The sequence below is a fragment of the Balaenoptera physalus genome (assembly GCF_965194825.1).
Source record: "Balaenoptera physalus genome assembly, contig: HAP1_SCAFFOLD_1619, whole genome shotgun sequence".
Lineage (NCBI taxonomy): Eukaryota > Metazoa > Chordata > Mammalia > Artiodactyla > Balaenopteridae > Balaenoptera > Balaenoptera physalus.
Window position 1 is genome coordinate 92,889 of NW_028125180.1, and position 17,700 is coordinate 110,588.

The 17,700-nt window shown below is 38.0% G+C and overlaps 1 long non-coding RNA gene across 1 annotated transcript; it reads left to right on the forward strand.

Annotated features, from left to right (window-relative positions):
- Positions 1 to 14,006: 14,006 nt before the first annotated feature.
- On the forward strand, positions 14,007 to 17,545 carry LOC309653997. The gene is made up of 2 exons (XR_014259710.1): positions 14,007 to 16,931; positions 17,397 to 17,545. It is a non-coding gene; the product is annotated as an uncharacterized lncRNA (long non-coding RNA).
- Positions 17,546 to 17,700: the final 155 nt, after the last annotated feature.

Genomic DNA, 17,700 nt, shown 5'->3' on the forward strand with positions numbered 1-17,700 from the left:
TTTCTGTGTCTGTATCTTCTCTTTTGTCTGTCTCAAATGTCCCTCTGCCCTTCTTGTATAATAAGGACAACTGTCATTCTATTTAGGACCCATCCAGATAATATAGGATGGAAATCCCATCTCAAGATCCTTAATGACATTTGCAAAACCTTTTTTTTCAAACGAGGTAACAGTCAAGGATTAGGACATGGGTATATCCTTTTGGGGGCCACCATCCAACCCACTATACCAGCCGTAAGATACTTTGATTTTGGCTGATGGCTGCAGCTTATGGCGTGAGAGAGTGGCTGTTTCTTTAGAGCCACTTAAGTAAAAGTCCGACATAAAGAAAAGGGGCGTTAGGGAGTTGCAGGTGACTGAGCAATACCTGGAGCGGAATGAATAAGGCACCTGGAGGGTCTTTAGTATACAGAGACCTTTACCTGGCACTTGACTTGAGAGTGTGCAGGAGTTTACAGGGCAGGAAAGTCTCAGGCAGCCGTCCACCTTGCCTTACTCTTCAGGTACAGTTTTTCCCAAGCAGGCTTGACCGAGACAAAGACTCAATTGTAAGGAAAACCTGTTTTGTAGAACTTGTCGGCATTGACACATATGGTCTACCGTAGGCTCAAGTGACTCCCTTTACATGTGGACCCAAGCTGACACTGGATTTTTCAATTATGTTGGAGAAAGAAATGTTCTCTTAAAGCCCTTTGGTCTACGCAGTTCCATAGCAGGAGGCAGTGAAAATGGCCATGGCGGCATAGGACTGTCAAATCTATGCATCAGAACTGGAGGTGTAATGTCACTCGACAGAAGCCATAATCAGTTCAGTACTGCAGTGTGAACCACAAGGTCATCAATGAGGAAGGATAACTCAAGAGTCCACGTGTGACAGATGCTCAGGGCTGTGCACTGCACATGGCAAATTCATAGTGACAAATCAACGTCAGGCTAAAAGATTCCTCCTGGTTCGAAGTTGGCAGGTCAGAAATTTCAAATAAATGGCATAGACTAATGGACATCCTAGTGAGGCTAAAACGAATGAGACTTTATCGTTCTCTCAAATGCCATTGAGTTTCTGCTATGTTCTTTGGCCGAATTCTGTACTGGATTCTGGGAACAAAAATGTGCCTAGTTTCACTCTTCTAGGAGTGGGGGATTGGCTTGCTTTTGAGATTGTTTTTAAATTTTGGGGATAGTGCTGTAAAATCAAATTGTATCTTAGGAACTCTTTAGACTCTTTAAAAGTATGGTTCATGAGAGACTTGATAAACTGATAAAACAGCCAAGGCCCTAAGAGACCCACCCCCGTGTCAGTGACAGAAGTCCAAGCTACAGATACTGAAGGAGCCCTCAGTCCCATTCAGGCAGTTAAAGCCCTGTCACTGAGAATGAACCAAATGTACATTTGGGAGGATTGTTTATGGACATTTAAGACTTTGGATTTTTAACCCACAGTAACAAGGACACTTGATTTCAAAATTGGGCTTTAATACTTTGGGACCTTAATTCATAAGAGCGTTTAATGTGTGCCCTTTTAATTTCTCTGTGAAGAATTTGATACTGGCAAAGGTGTACTTTCAAATTTGCAACATTTCTATGATTTCTGCATTGTATTACTGGATGCTTTTATGTATTTAACCTTAGTGTGTCATTTAACCTCATCAACTTTCTGTGGTTAGCTGTGCTGTGGATGGCTGGTAGAACAAAAAGTTGCTTCTGATCATTGGATATGAGTAGCCCTGGACTTAATTTAAATTAATGCAATTTCTCACCCATATCAGAGACTTCTGGGATGAAACTCTAAGTCATCCACCAGCAGTTCCCGGAGGCCACTCAAATGAGTAGCCCCATAAAAGTGTGAGCAGGACTGTCCTGATAAAGGTCTATTCTTTTTCCTGAAGGGAGAGCGATATTCCCTTAATTACAGGCTTAAAGGCATAGTTGAGTGGGTTAAGAGATTGAAAAAACCAGGGAAGCATTAGTGACAATTTCCCTTCTCGTTCCTAATGGTACCTCCATGTGAAGGGAATTTGATTAGTATAACTTTTAACTTCCCTGCTCTTCTATTCACTGACACTGGCTGGGTGAGGTGACCTACTTGACTGGCAAAGTTAGGAAGAATAACTGGCCATGCTTTGCTAAGCTCTTCTTTCCTTCATCTTGGGAGTGAGTCTGGTGATAGAGAGACAAAAGTTCTCTGCTCCACTGTGGACACGCCCCTTTCACATGGGTTTGCCTGGAACCAACTTGCTGCAACAAAGTGTGTAAGTCTGGATAATTCTAGAATTCAGTTGACAGACTCACTTGGCTGTCTCATGAAGCCCCTTTTTCCAACATGGGCTCTAACAGTAAAAAGTGACATAATGTGTGGGCTCCAGTGCAAAATGAAACTATAGTGCCTCTTGTTCAAACTGCAAAGAAAAAGTGTTGTTGAAAGTATTTGCACTGGGGTGCATAGTGTCCTCCCCAAATTCATGTTCACCTGGAACCTGTGAATGTGCCCAAGTAAATTCTTTTTTCAGATAGAATCGAGATAAGATGACATCATACTAGATTAGGGTGAGCCCTAAAAGGGTTCTATGGGTTGTTCTCTGTTCTCTTTTTCATATATGTCATCTTTTTCAGCGGAAGTGTTTGGCTAATATTGGGAAGTGACAAGAGTAAGAAAGGATATGATAAGATTCCTTGGACATTCTTGTTTCTTAAAAAACAACTGCTTTCTTTCTGTGTTAGAAGTAAGTTCAGATTCAGATGGAAAGCATGGCCTCCTGGAGCTGTTAACACCTTCACTTAGTCTTGGATGTGACCAGTAGCACAGAATTCTGGTGGAACTCAGTAAGACTCCAAATGGGTACCAAATAAGCATGTCATGGAAAGCACACCATAAGCAGGGTGAAAACTAGATGTGAATGGGGCAGCAGGAATGGTGGCAGACACACATATTGCACATGTCTCCTCTGCTCATGCGTATATTTTATTGTCCCATAAATTTTACTTACAAAACGTAAGTTCAAAGATAAAATCATTAAGAATTTCAAGACAGCAATAGCAGAGTATGAAAGCAAGCAAGCGTGGGGCCCTCTGAGCATGGTTCATGCGGGACTTGATCAACTGGTAAAAGAGCCAAGGCTCTGAGATACCCACACCATGTCAGTGACAGAAGTCCAAGCTAGAGATATTGAAGGAGCCCTCAATGCCACTCAGGCACTGAAAGCCCTGTCACTGAGAATGAACCAAAATGTAAATTTAGGAGGATAATTTATGGACATTTAGGACTTTGGATTTTTAACCCACAATAACAAGAAAACTTCATTTCAAAAGAAAGTGTGAGGTCTTCAAGTTTGCTTTGGTTATTGAGGGTCCTTTGTGGTTCCATATCAATTTTGGAGTCGTTTCTTCTATTTCTGCAAAAATAGGGGATTTTGATAGGCATTGCATTAAATCTGTAGATAGCTCTGTTTAATATGGACATTTTAACAATAGTTCATGAACATGAGATGTCCTTCCATTTATTTATGTCTTCCTTAATTTCTTTCAGTAACACTGTAGGTTTCAGTGTACAAGTCTTTCATGTCTTTGGTTAAGCTTATTCGTAAGTATATTATTCTTTTTGATGCTATTGTAAATGGAATTGTTCTCCTAATTTCTTTTTCGGATTGTTCATTGCTAATGTGCAGAAATGCAAGTGATGCGGATATGTTGATTTCATATTCTGCAAACAAACTTTGCTAAGTTGTTTTATTCTAATAAATTTTTTGTGAAATATTTAGCATTTTCTACATCTTTTTCAATCGTTTCCCTTCCAGCCTAAGTGTATCCTTCAATCTAGGGGACATTTTGACCTCCATTTTAGGCTTTCATGTTAATTCTCAACTTATTCAGAGTCTTAGTTGGTTAGTGTTCTCTTTATTGTTTGCCACTTTGGAGAATCCAACAACATGTTCTACTCAAGGTGAGACCTGTTTTCTCTTCCACCTCTGAACCTGAATATCACTTATTACTTACTTCATTCTCTTAGAACTTAGCATTCGAAGTTTCAATGGTGATCTTTCTTAAAGGAGGTCAATATGCTCACCGAATTCAAGACCTCTGGTGAGTTGTGTCAAGTGTGTAGGAATCATATTAACTTGTTGGCTGTTAGCACCCCTGGAAACATTTCTAAAGTGGCGTTTGAGCTTGATATTCAGGTTTATTGGACACCGCATTAAAGAGTTTAACAGAATAAGAGTAGGCTGATCTTTCCTAAAGCAGAGTTTATCCAAGGGTGACCTTGTAGCCACCTGCATCAGGCTCATCCCCGTTGAGTCATTGAGTGCCCTCAACCCCCCTAAACATCCCCTTCCCTATACCTAAACATGCCTGGAATAGAAGGTGCCTCTACGAACAGGTGTTGCTTTATTTTAAACTACATTAAGTACATGTATATGTTCATTTCCCTGTGGGAAAGGAGGCTACATTCCACGGGATTCAAATATCAAGCCTTTAAACTTCCTTGAACCCATAGATATATAAATAGTTGCATAACTATCCTCCCTCTAAACAACTCTAAGATGATCATATCAACATATGGTCATTAATTGTTTTTCATTGCAAACAGATAATAAGCAAAGTGAAAGGAACTTCTTCCACCAAAGTAAAGGCCAAAGTTCAAAAAGTCAAATGAATATGGGATTTGTTACTATTCTAAATAGTAAAGAACACTGACAAGAAATATCACAGTGCTGGTTGCTGTTATCATCTTTTCATTTTCCATTCCAGTTGTTTATATTATCTTCATGGGATTTCACTGAAGTTATCAAGGTTTTTTAATAGTCAAATTAAAAAACGAAATCCCTTGAAATGCCAATACAAAGAAAAATGAGTCAGAACATGAAAAAATGTTTTAGACAAGTTGACAACATATATTCTTTGCTCATTTCTCTTTTTGAGACAAGTTCCATCTTATTCACACCCACATGTACAATAGACTGAATAAAATACAACCCCATCACTCGATGGTGATAAAAAAAAGGAAAGACAAGCTGGTTCCAGAAAATTCCTCTATTTATTCCTAGTGTCTTGTTGCATCTGGCAAAAAAAGAGCATTTTGAAATATTCTCTAAAGTTTTGTATTGTATTTTATAATAATTTGCTTATTTATCTCAATGTAAATATTAAAAACGCATGAGAAATATTTTAACATTTGGCATTTGACTATTCCTATCTATTTCCTTAATGTTTCCTTTGCCTCGTATGACGATCTTTTGGGATAGACAGCACATACCACTCTCATACTCCCCAGACTCTACAGCCCCATACACATGCAAAATAGCTCGTGCGGATGTGTGAACATACACTTGGTTGAGGCAGGAAGGCTGTAGAATACATCGTTTTTACACCTCAACATTTTAAGTATTTTTGGAAAGTAACCCTAGTTTGAGTGCAAGATCCATCGATTTATCAAATGCATTTCAGGTATACCTAGGTATGTCCAGTCAAGTGGTAAGGCTATATTACTGGGAGACTATTTACATGAGCAAGTGAAAAGACATCAGTGAAAGAATATATTATAACCAAGAGTCAGATATAATACGTCAGTCAAATAGAATGTAGATCCCAGAAACATAGCCACACATATAGGGACAACTGATTTTTCAACAGAGCTGCAAAGCCAACTTTGAGGAGAAAGGATAGTCTTCTTGCAAATGGTGCTGGAAGTATATAGCACACGGATATTGTGCCTAGATAGCCATATGCAAAAGTATGACCTTTGATCCCTACTTCACACCATATAAAGAATAAGCTAAATGTAGATCAAAACATAAATCTCTAAAACATGGACAAAATCTTTTTGACCTTGCGTTAAGCAAAGATTTCCTAGAGATGACACCAAAAACAAGATCCATAAAAGAAAAAAAGTGATAAATTGAGTTTCATCTTTGGAAGCCATTATTAATAAAAGAAAAGCCACAGGTTGGAAGAAAATATTTACAAATTATATACCTGAAAAGACCTGTGTCTCTAACACGTATAGAACTCTCAGAACTCAGTGATCAGAAAAATTTTTTTAAATTAACAATATGGGTAACAATATATAAAAAGAGATACTGCCAAGGAGGTGTACGGATGCAAATAAGCACATGAAGTTGCTCAATGTAATGAATTATTATCTAAATGAAAATGAAAGCCCCAGGAGATACCACTACACAACTATTGAATGGCTAAAATTGGAAAAGTCCAAGCACACCAAGTACTGGTGAGGCAGTGTAGGAACTGGAAGTCTTTTGCACTGCTAGTGGGAAGGAAAATGGTACAGTCACTTCAGTCAACAGTTTGGCTGTTTCTTTATAAGTTGAACATACACCTACCATATGATCCAGCCTTTCTGCACCTAGATATTTATGCAAGAAAAAGAAAGCATATGTTCATACAAAGACTTGTACGTGGATCATCATAGCATGTTTATTTTTAATAGACAGAATTGTAACAACCTCGAGCACCCATCGACAGGCGAATGAATAAACATACTGTGGTATACTCATACAGTGAAACACTACTCAGCAAGACAAAGTGATCAACTATTGATACCCACAAAAATATGAGTGACTCTCAAAATAATTACATTGAGTGAAAGAAGCCAGATAAAAGAGTCCTCACTGTGTGAATCCATTTATATAAATTTCTAGAAAACTGCAAACACATCTCTCACGACAGAAAGCATATCAGTGGTCACTTGGGGATGTGGAGGGGTGGAATGTGAGGGACAAAAAGGGGCTTTATGAATGAGGCATAAAAACACTTGCAAGTGATGGATATGTTCCTTTTCTTGATTGTGTTGGCAGTTCCATGGGTATATGCATATTTCAGAACTTAAATTGTGTTCTTTAAGTATGTGCAGTGTACTGTGTGTCTGTTCTATTTAACAGAGCCATTACAAAAAGGCTAAGAACAGACGTTTGTCTAAACAAATAAATGTAACAAAGAACAGAAAAGTCAAGTACAGTATGATCTCTGTCAGTTGAATTTTCCTATAGTTGATTTCCCTCAAAAAATATATCCCAGTTCTTAAAAGAGGTGGGACTCTTAATAAAAGGTAAAAAACACCGGAAAAGCCATCAGCAGGGTGAGCTCCAGCTACTTTTCAATTGTGAGACACGAGGTGCACGGTGCAGACATGCTAGGATGTTTGTTCTTCCTGCCCAATAATTTAGAGAGGATATTAAACACCCCCGTTAAATGCCTGCAAGTGATGGCCAGAGTGGAGTTTGGAGAATGATGGCTGTGATCTTTAATATGGTTGTGCCTTTGTAAAGAGTCTCACTCAGAATTTCCAGGGTAATTTTGGAGTCAACTTTTTTTTGTTTTTCGGATGATATATATGTCTAACTCACCTCAAGAATATATCCACGTAGACTTGAAGTTAGGGACCAGCTGGTGTAAATTTGTGTGGTTATCTCCTGACCTAACCTTTTAGCTTCTCTTTGTTCCTTGATTGTAGTTAAGCTTCATCTTGCCTCAGGGCCTTTGTATTTGCTGTTTTGGAAATATTATTTCCAGAAAAATTGTCCATAAATGATTCCTTTCTATTCTTTGGCACTCATCTCTTAAAGATATTTTTTCCTTGATTGTCCTACTAGCCTAACTCAGTCCCAATTTATCAGATTACCTTAATTCTTTCACAGAATAATAATCAAAACAAATATTATCTTTGGTGCCTCTTTGTATTTAAATGAACTTCTTCCCAAGGAACTCAAGCCCCACAGTGACAGAGGTTGTTACCTTATCCCTTATTCTGTGTCTTCGAACTGTGTCTGGCATGTAGTAATCACTCGAGGCCTGTTGACTGTGTAAAGAATATGTGAGTAGATGAACAGATTTGGAGTTATTTGAGGTCGCTCTTAATGATGGCTGGTGTTGGTGATTGAATAAAACTGTAGGTTTTAGAGTTGGAAGTGATCTTGCCGAGTCTCACAGCTACGGCAAAACTCTCCCCACTGTAGCATCCCTGACAGATGGTCAAGTCTGAGCTTGAATAACTGTATATGAAAGACCCTAGCCAGGGCAACCTCCTAGCTTTCTTCACGCAGATCACAACCTTTCATGGGAGTTTGCTCCCTATTATTCAGCTGTAATTAGGAGAAAACGGTTTGATTTACCCAGAATCATCTTCTCTCAGTCTCCTTGTTCTAGTTCCTAGAGGATAGACAGGACAGAGTTTCCTCTAAATTACATCCTTTGGGTTTGCATTCCTGCTTGTAACAAAATAAGCACCGTGCTATGGCAAAATTCCCCTTGATTGTCTGCCACTTGTTGCTACATTGTTTGTTAGTGTTTAGAAATAATTTGTGTTAATGTTCCACATTATAACTGATGGAGTACAGAAATAAAAGAGATCTCGGGGTTATGTCAGAAGCAATCAGACAGCTATTTTAACTTACGCTTTTAATGTATTTAATGCTGACACTGTGAGGAATTGAGCGGTATAGTCACCGCGTTATTGCCATTGCTGAAAAAATGTATTTATGGTGAAATTTATGGTAACTTTGAAAGCATTAGCTGATGGGGGAATTGTCAGCTACATCTTAGAGCTCTGAGCATTTCTCAAAAAGTTGTGATACGAAACACCTCTGCCTTTTCTTGTGTTTCTGTTATGTTCAGCTACTTCATAAAAAGCATTCTTCATATTCCTGAAATAATGATGGGCTTAGTTGAGATTCTTTTGGGTCCTAAGGGAACAACATGTGTGCATAATAGTGTCGAGTTACACAGAGCCTGGATGTTTGGCTCCAGACTGAAAGCCCCATGGAGTCGTTTTTTCACATCTGTTCACCAATGTGTATGAATGGGAGAAAACCAAAGTTCTGGTTTGTTCGATCAAGGGGAGCCACACTCCTTTTACTTTTGCTGTGACAAACAAGTAAAGAGGTGTAAAATATCTGAAAAGAGCCTCTTAGGGTTTGGTAGAACGCTTAAGTGGGATGTAGAGAATATACAACAAAAAGAAAAGCAAGTGAGTACTGCTGTCAAACTTTTTCAAGGACAGCTAACAAAATAATAATAGTAGTAACAACAATAGTAAGATTGATTTTAAAAGACTTAAGAGTGGCATGGATTCCTAAGCACTCTACCTGTATTAACTCCACGCCACAGCTCTGTAGAATGGGTGAGGTTATTAAGAGGAGGTTGTTTTTCAAAGAGGAAGTGAAACACAAAGAAGTAACACTCCTGAAGTCCCACCACTAATAAGTGGTGGAGCTGGGGAAAAAAGATCCAGGCAAATTAATTTCAGAGTTAGTGCTCTTAACCAGTAGGTTATGTCCCACAGGTAATATTTGCACATTTTGAAATCACTTTACAAATACTATTTTTACCCCTAAAGTACACAGGGAATACCCAGGGAAATTGGCATTATAATTATTTTTATCTCTTTGCCACTAATCTGTTAACTTTTGGCAGTTCAGTATCCTTCCCCAACTTCTTAAAAATTCAGCCTACAATCCGAAACAATAAGGGCTAGTGAAAATAAATGTCTTGTAAATCCAGTTCAAGAGAGCAACTAAAAACTAAGGCCCCCAAGGATGTAAAAGAGAAAGCAAAAGAAAAGAAGAGACAAGAAGCCCAAACCTTATGATTAAGCTCCACGTTGTTACGTAAAGGGGCATTTAATTAATGCTTCTTTAATACCTTGTGCACAGAGGCATGGCTCTACAGAAGCCAAGGAGTCTCCCTTTCATCACTGATTCATGGTATGCTTCTGGCAGGGTCACTTCCTTTTTTGAGCCTCAAAGCTTTTCATCAGTACAGTGAGGGAATTGGAACAAGGTTAGTTCTCACAAGCCAGCTCTCATGTTCTCTCATGTTACCTGTGAGTCTAGGCAAGTGCCGAATGTCTAACATGACAGATTATATTTTTTCTTAACCATTTCTCTTCTCCTGATTTTTACGTAATTTCTAATACATAGTAGAATAGTAGAAAAGAAAAAATACCACACTGAAAAGTAACTGATACACTAACTTCCCATTCTCATTTCACTGCCAATTCAGCCAAAAGCCTTCTGTAGAATTCTGATGCAGGCCATGAAAACACACTGTAAGTGTTCCAAAGTCTTTTCCATATTTGGTAGTCCTGTGATTTCCATTGGCAGAACTATCTTGGACTGTCATCTGAAAATCTATCAAAAAGAAATTAAGTAATAGGAATTCATATCAATGATATTGGAGAAAGAAATCCTTGAACTTATCTTACTGTGTGAACCTTCATCCATGTGCAAGATCAACAAGAAAGGTTCAACTTTAAAGGCAACATATCCCCATGAATAGAAGGGAGAACATAACACAAATAATATACAATGCTAACATTATGTACATACACATATATACAAGTGGTCTTGAAATATATTCCCAGATATTAATTGGATTAAAGTTTGGGGCAATAAAGCATTTTTTCTCATAGAGAACATTATTCTTTAAGGCACATACAGACACACATATCTGCCCTGCTGGCCTCTCACAGTTTCAGTTGATCCATTCATGTCCCCAGTTCATTTCCCCATATATTTATTCTCGGATTAGTGATTTTTGAACAGGTGTTCATCTCTTTAGAAATACCTGTGCCATGACCACAGAGTACTCAGATTTCTTTTTGGCATTTGATGGCATATGATGGGGAAAGTGACGAGTTGTATGACAGGAGAAGTAAAAGGTGAAGCTTAGAGTAAGTAAGACTTTATGCATAGGTCTTAGTCCCAAAAGGAAAAGAGAAGGATAGCAGCGAAAGTCATTGGAATAAAGGACCTCTCAGATGAATCAGCATTCGGATAATTCATTGGTTACTGGCTGTCCAGTCGGTTTAGGTTATAAAGTATTCCTGAGTGACTGCATCACTTTATGAAAGGATCTACCTAACTATAGCTTTCTTTTGCTGGAATTAGTTTATATGGCAATAATATGCATAGAGAATGGCAATTGTGAATTCATGTCTTCCCCAAAGTGAAGACACTCGTTAAGGTACAAGTTTACCCAAGACTTCAAATGATTTATCCATACTGTACTAACTGAGACTGTGTCTTAGCATTCTTCTTTGTTAAAGGAGATAACAAGGCTAAATTTTTTTTTTAATCAGTCGTCATTTTTATACACATCAGTGTATACATGTGAATCCCAATCGCCCAATTCAGCACACCACCATCCCCACCCCACCGTGGTTTTTCCCACTTGGTGTCCATACGTTTGTTCTCTACATCTGTGTCTCAACGTCTGCCCTGCAAACCGGTCCATCTGTACCATTTTTCTAGGTTCCACATACATGCGTTAATATACGATATTTGTTTTTCTCTTTCTGACTTACTTCACTCTGTATGACAGTCTCTAGATCCATCCACGTCTCAACAAATGACTCAATTTCATTCCTTTTTATGGCTGAGTAATATTCCATTGTATATATGTACCACATCTTCTTTATCCATTCATCTGTTGATGGGCATCTAGGTTGCTTCCATGACCTGGCTATTGTAAATAGTGCTGCAACGAACACTTGGGTGCATGTGTCTTTTTGAATTACAGTTTTCTCTGGATATATGCCCAGTAGTGGGATTGCTGGGTCATATGGTAATTCTATTTTTAGTTTTTTAAGGAACCTCCATATTGTTCTCCATAGTGGCTGTATCAATTTACATTCCCACCAACAGTGCAAGAGGGTTCCCTTTTCTCCACACCCTCTCCAGCATTTGTTGTTTGTAGATTTTCTGATGATGCCCATTCTAACTGGTGTGAGGTGATACCTCATTGTAGTTTTGATTTGCATTTCTCTAATAATTAGTGATGTTGAGCATCTTTTCATGTGCTTCGTGGCCGTCTGTATGTCTTCTTTGGAGAAATGTCTATTTAGGTCTTCTGCCCATTTTTGGGTTGGGGTGTTTGTTTCTTTAATATTGAGCTGAATGAGCTGTTTATCTATTTTGGAGATTAATCCTTTGTCCGTTGATTCGTTTGCAAATATTTTCTCCCATTCTGAGGGTTGTCTTTTCATCTTGTTTATGGTTTCCTTTGCTGTGCAAAAGCTTTGAAGTTTCATTAGGTGCCATTTGTTTATTTTTGTTTTTATTTCCATTACTCTAGGAGGTGGATCCAAAAAGATCTTGCTGTGATTTATGTCAAAGAGTGTTCTTCCTATGTTTTCCTCTAAGAGTTTTACAGTGTCTGGTCTTACATTTAGGTCTCGAATCCATTTTGAGTTTATTTTTGTGTATGGTGTTAAGGAGAATTCTAATTTCATTCTTTTACATGTAGCTGTCCAGTTTTCCCAGCACCACTTATTGAAGAGACTGTCTTTTCTCCATTGTATATCTTTGCCTCCATTGTCATAGATTAGTTGACCATAGGTGCATGGGTTTATCTCTGGGCTTTCTATCTTGTTCCATTGATCTATATTTCTGTTTTTGTGCCAGCACCATATTGTCTTGATTACTGTAGCTTTGTAGTATAGTCTGAAGTCAGGGAGTCTGATTCCTCCAGCTCCGTTTTTTTCCCTCAAGACTGCTTTGGCTCTTCGGGGTCTTTTGTGTCTCCATACAAATTTTAAGATGATTTGTTCTAGTTCCGTAAAATATGCTATTGGTAATTTGATAGGGATTGCATTGAATCTGTAGATTGCTTTGGGTAGTATAGTCATTTTCACAATATTGATTCCTCCAATCCAAGAACATGGTATATCTCTCCATCTGTTGGTATCATCTTTAATTTCTTTCATCAGTGTCTTATAGTTTTCTGCATACAGGTCTTTTGTCTCCCTAGGTAAGTTTATTCCTAGGTATTTTATTCTTTTTGTTGCAGTGGTAAATGGGAGTGTTTCCATAATTTCTCTTTCAGATTTTTCATCATTAGTGTATAGGAATGCAAGAGATTTCTGTGCATTAATTTTGTATCCTGCAACTTTACCAAATTCATTGATTAGCTCTAGTAATTTTCTGGTGGCATTTTTAGGATTCTCTATGTATAGTATCATGTCATCTGCAAACAGTGAGAGTTTTACTTCTTCTTTTCCAATTTGTATTATTTTTATTTCTTTTTCTTCTCTGATTGCCGTGGCTAGGACTTCCAAAACTATGTTGAATAATAGTGGTGAGAGTGGACATCCTTGTCTCGTTCCTGATCTTAGAGGAAATGCTTTCAGTTTTTCACCATTGAGAATGATGCTTGCCGTGGGTTTGTTGTATATGGCAAACTTTCTGGAGAGTTTTTATCATAAATGGGTGTTGAATTTTATCAAAAGGTTTTTCTCCATCTATTGAGATGATCATATGGTTTTTATTCTTCAAGTTGTTAATATGGTGTATCCCATTGATTGATTTCCATATATTGAAGAATCCTTGCATCCCTGGGATAAATCCCACTTGATCGTGGTGTATGATCCTTTTAATGTGTTGTTGGATTCTGTTTGCTAGTAGTTTGTTGAGGATTTTTGCATCTATGTTCATCAGTGATATTGGTCTGCAATTTTCTTTTTGTGTAGTATCTTTGTCTGGTTTTGGTATCAGGGTGTTGGTGGCCTCATAGAATGAGTTTGGGTGTGTTCCTTCCTCTGCAATTTTTTTGGAAGAGTTTGAGAAGGATGGGTGTTAGCTCTTCTCTAAATGTTTGATAGAATTCACCTGTGAAGCCATATGGTCCTGGGCCCTTGTTGGTTGGAAGATTTTTAATCACAGTTTCAATTTCATTACTTGTGATTGGTCTGTTCATATTTTCTGTTTCTTCCTGGTTCAGTCTTGGAAGGTTATACCTTTCTAAGAATTTGTCCATTCTTCCAGGTTGTCCATATTATTGGCATAGAGTTGCTAGTAGTAGTCTCTTAAGATGCTTTGTATTTCTGCGGTGTCTGTTGTAACTTCTCCTTTTTCGTTTCTAATTTTATTGATTTGAGCCCTCTCCCTCTTTTTCTTGATGAGTCTGGCTAGTGGCTTATCAATTTTGTTTATCTTCTCAAAGAACCAACTTTTAGTTTTATTGATCTTTGCTATTGTTTTCTTTGTTTCCATTTCATTTAGTTCCGCTCTGATCTTTATGATTTCTTTCCTTCTGCTAACTTTGGGTTTTGTTTGTTCTTCTTTCTCTAGTTCCTTTAGGTGTAAGGTTAGATTGTTTCCCTGAGATTTTTCTTGTTTCTTTAGGTAGGCTTGTATAGCTATAAACTTCCCTCTTAGAACTGCTTTTGCTGCATCCCATAGGTTTTGGATCGTCGTGTTTTCATTGTCATTTGTCTCTAGGTATTTTTTGATTTCCTCTTTGATTTCTTCAGTGATCTCTTGGTTATTTAGTAACATATTGTTTAGCCTCCATGTGTTTGTGTTTTTTACGTTTTTTTCCCTGTAATTGATTTCTAATCTCATAACGTTGTGGTCAGAAAAGATGCTTGATATGATTTCAATTTTCTTAAATTTACTGAGGCTTGATTTGTGACCCAAGATGTGATCTATCCTGCAGAATGTTCCGTGCACACTTGAGAAGAAAGTGTAATCTGCTGGTTTTGGATGGCATGTCCTATAAATATCAATTAAATCTATCTGGTCTATTGTGTCATTTAAACCTTGTGTTTCCTTATTAATTTTCTGTCTGGGTGATCTGTCCACTGGTGTAAGTGAGGTGTTAAAGTTCCCCACTATTATTGTGTTACTGTCGATTTCCTCTTTTATAGCTGTTAGCAGTTGCCTTATGTATTGAGGTGCTCCTATGTTGGGTGCATGTATATTTATAATTGTTATATCTTCTTCTTGGATTGATCCCTTGGTCATTAGGTAGTGTCCTTCCTTGTCTCTTGTAACATTCTTTATTTAAAAGTCTATTTTATCTGATATGAGTATAGCTACTCCAGCCTTCTTTTGATTTCCATTTGCATGAAATATCTTTTTCCATCCCCTCACTTTCAGTCTGTATGTGTCCCTAGGTCTGAAGTGTGTCTCTTGTAGACAGCATATATATGGGTCTTGTTTTTGTATCCATTCAGCAAGCCTGTGTCTTTTGGTTGGAGCATTTAATCCGTTCACGTTTAAGGTAATTATCGATATGTATGTTCCTATGACCATTTTCTTAATTGTTTTGGGTTTGTTTTTGTAGGTCCTTTTCTTCTCTTGTGTTTCCCACTTCGAGAAGTTCCTTTAGCATTTGTTGTAGAGCTGGTTTGGTGGTGCTGAATTCTGTTAGCTTTTGCTTGTCTGTAAAGCTTTTGATTTCTCCATCAAATCTGAATGAGATCCTTGCTGGGTAGAGTAATCTTGGTTGTAGGTTCTTCCCTTTCATCACTTTAAGTATATCATGCCACTCCCTTCTGGCTTGCAGAGTTTCTGCTGAGAAATCAGCTGTTAACCTTATGGGAGTTCCCTTGTATGTTATTTGTCGTTTTTCCCTTGCTGCTTTCAATAATTTTTTCTTTGTCTTTGATTTTTGCCAATTTGATTACTATGTGTCTCGGCGTGTTTCTCCTTGGGTTTATCCTGTATGGGACTCTCTGCGCTTCCTGGACTTGGGTGGCTATTTCCTTTCCCACGTTAGGGAAGTTTTTGACTATAATCTGTTCAAATATTTTCTCTTGTCCTTTCTCTCTCTCTTCTCCTTCTGGGACCCCTATAATGCGAATGTTGTTGCGTTTAATGTTGTCCCAGAGGTCTCTTAGGCTGTCTTCATTTCTTTTCATTCTTTTTTCTTTAGTCTGTTCCGCAGCAGTGAATTCCACCATTCTGTCTTCCAGGTCACTTATCCGTTTTTCTGCCTCAGTTATTCTGCTATTGATTCCTTCTAGTGTAGTTTTCATTTCAGTTATTGTACTGTTCATCTCTGTTTGTTTGTTCTTTAATTCTTCTAGGTCTTTGTTAAACATTTCTTGCATCTTCTCGATCTTTGCCTCCATTCCTTTTCCGAGGTCCTGGATCATCTTCACTATCATTATTCTGAATTCTTTTTCTGGAAGGTTGCCTATCTCCACTTCATTGAGTTGTTTTTCTGGGGTTTTATCTTGTTCCTTCATCTGGTATATAGCCCTCTGCCTTTTCATCTTGTTTGTCTTTTTGTGAATGTGGTTTTTGTTCCACAGGCTGCAGGATTGTAGTTCTTCTTGCTTCTGCTGTTTGCCCTCTGGTGGATGAGGCTATCTTAATAGGCTATTTTTAGATCAGTTTTTTAGTTCACAGAAAAGTTGAGCAGAAAGTACAGAGAGTTCCCATATACGCCTTCCTAGACCTCAATTTCCCTTGTTTTTAACGTCTTGCATTGGTGTGATACAGTTGTTAAAATTGATGGGCCAGTATTGACACATTATTAACTAGTCCATAGTTTACAGTTTGGGTCACTCTCATGTTATACATATTATGGGTTTTGCCAAACGTATGATGGCATGGATCTACCATTACAGTATCATACAAAATAGTTTCAGTTCCTGAAAATTCCCCATGCTCCTCCTTTTCATCCCTCCCCCATCTCCCCATTCCCTGATCTTTTTCCTGTAGCCTTTTCAGACTGGCTTCTTTCCTTTAGCCTCTGTGTTTAAGGTAATCCCATGTCTTTTTGTGGCCTGAGAGATTATCTTGTTTTATCTCTGAAAATATTCCACTGAATGGACATACCATGGTTTGTTTATTGCATTACCTATTGAATAAAACATCTTGGTTGCTTCCAGTTTTTGGCAGTTGTCAGTAAAGCTGCTGTAAACATTCATGTGCAGGTTTCTGTATGGGCATCAGTTTTCAACTCATTTAGGTAAATGTCTGGGAGTGCGATTGCTAGGTTGTATTGAGCTTTGTAAGAAACTGAAAAAAATACCTTTTGAAGTGGCTGTAAATAATTTGCTTTTAATTGCATGCCTTTTTCTTTCTCTCTTTCCTGTTTATCTTTTTTCCTCCATTCTGCTACCCACTGCCTATCTGAAGCTGTTGAGTGAACTATTGCATGAGACCAGTCATTTGGGCTTTAAGTGGTTTAAGGTATGAAGAAACTGCTTTTATGTTTGTACTTCTGAGGCTGTGTACCCGTCATTCACTGTCCTCTCCAGTTTCCATCTTCTATTCTTTTATTGTATCTTTTTCTGTCTTCTAACCCTACTGTTAATTTTGCTTGTATGTATTGCTTCTATGCACCAAAGTAATCTACAAATATTTGTTTGAAATATCTTAAATGGCTTTTAATGTCCCTAATGGGTAGGGACATTATACTTAGTATCTTGCTCAGGTCCAAAATTTATGTCTCTTGCCTAAATTTAGCCTCTGAGAAGAAATGCCTCCCTCTGATAGAAGAAGGGTAGCTGCATCTCTGAATTTCTCAAGAAGCAACGTAAAATTGTTTGGGAACCATTTCTCTTATTAAAATAAAATACACACCATTTTAAAGTTTGAGCAGAGAAAAACTCTCAAAGGAAAATGACTCTTGATGCCTTTCTTGTATTCTTACAGGATCCCCTTACATGTCTTTATTCCTAATATGTGCTGCTCTGCACTGAGCCCATGCCCCAAATTTAAAGAAGTTGTCCAGTGATCTAATGAAGGAAGACCTCCTCTAACCTGTGTTGGCAAATGGAAAGAATAAAGTGAATAATTCCGTGGGGGAAAACTCAAGGGCTTTTTTTTTTTTTTTAAATAAATTTATTTATTTTATTTATTTTTATTTTTGGCCCTGTTGGGTCTTCGTTGCTGTGCGCAGGCTTTCTCTAGTTGCGGCGAGCGGGGGCTACCCTTCGTTGCAGTACACGGGCTTCTC